The sequence below is a fragment of the Martes martes genome (assembly GCF_963455335.1).
Source record: "Martes martes genome assembly, chromosome: 1".
NCBI lineage: Eukaryota > Metazoa > Chordata > Mammalia > Carnivora > Mustelidae > Martes > Martes martes.
The window spans coordinates 92,753,710-92,755,458 of record NC_137888.1 but is presented as its reverse complement, the minus strand read 5'-3'; positions in this window follow the sequence as shown (position 1 = coordinate 92,755,458).

Here is a 1,749-nt window from a genome sequence, read left to right as displayed (position 1 = left end):
GCTATAAACCATTATCTGGAGGAGAAAAAGAGCATGAATGAATCTTAGTGTAATCAAAGGAGTATCAGCTTTTGGGCTGTTTAATAGGATTGATGTTGATGAAAGTTTTGTAAATATGTATATGATAATCTAATATAGATACAATTTTACTTTCTAATGGCAAGGATTATGTGTTTCCATGAAGTTTCATTTATTCTGGATATATAGTTCACTTAGTGTTTACAAGGCCTGCCAAAAATGTTTAGATTCTGGTAATACCTTTTTTCTTGACCTAGAATTTTCTCTGTCTTCTTTTCCCACATGATAAATGTTCTAAATACAAGTGCATGTGAGTGTGTGTATGCGTGAGTGTGTGCATGAAATTCTAATGTGAAAGGCACAAGCTATGATAGTTTCATGTTATCTTTACTATTATATGTGTCTTAATATAATCTATTTGCATTTTTGTCAGAAAGTATACTCTTCCCTGGTTTGTTATTTTATGTTCTGGTGCTTTTTATCTCAGATATAAACCATGAACACTAATAATGGTCACAGACATATAAATCTTAGTGAAAAGTCGTCAAAACTTTGAAACCCGGTATCAAAAACACATCTTAATAAAATAAAGTAAAATCTTTTATTGCTAAAATAAAATAACATTAACTCTGGGCATTTTTTGGTATGGACTATTCTATGTAAAATCTATTTAATTTGTTAATTAAAGTTTTTGTCTTGCTCTAAATGATTTTTGAAATTTTTGGTTGTTTTTTTTTTGCAGGAGCATGAAACCCATTACACAGCAGAAGTGTTTGTCTGCTTACACATTTCTATTCTGATACACTCTAAGCAAATTATGCTTGGTTTCTTGTTGCTACACTAGTAATTTATATTGCAATTATTGCTTGAAGGACATGTAGAATTTGAAATCAATATTACTCCATAAGGAAGTCATCAGGAACAAGGAGACTTTGGGTGGTATAGTTAGGGATGTTTTAGGCAATTGTGGTATTCTTCATTCTCTGGGCATTTCCATGAATTCCATGAACACCTGTGCTCATGTATCTCCATGAATGTATGTAAAACCTATGTACAGCTAGCCCAAAGCCGGAAACAGACCAATATCCTTCAAAGGGTGAATGGTTAGACAAACTATGGCACTAGGCGATACCACTCAGCAATAAATTGATTCATGCAACAATGTGGATGGACTTTGACTTAAGCAGAGTAAAAAAGCCAATCACCATGTGATTCCATTTACATGACATCCTTGAAATAAAACTGTACAACTGAAGACAAGGTTAGGGATCCGGAGATGGGGTGGACGGTAAGTGTGACTCAAAGGAATAGCACCCAGGAGATTTGTGGTGATGGCTACATAAAGCTTATATGTGACAAAACGACACTGAACTACACACACATACACATGCACACACACAAGTTTACCTAAAACCCATAGAATCTGAATAAGCTCAGTTTATGGCACCAATATCAGTTTTCTGGTTTTGGTATCCTATTAGAGTTATACAAGATGTCAACACTGAGGGAGGGTGAAGGGTGCATGGACCTCCCTGCCCATTTCCTTGGAACTTCCTGTAAGTCTCTATTTCAAAATTAAAATTTTTAGGGCTGCCTGGCTGGCTCAGTCCAAAGCATATCCGACTCTTTATCTCGGGGTCATGAGTTTGAGCCCCATGTTGGGGGTAAAGATTACTTAAATAAATAAACTTAAAAAGTTTTTTTAAAGTAGACAGGATCGTACAATGAACC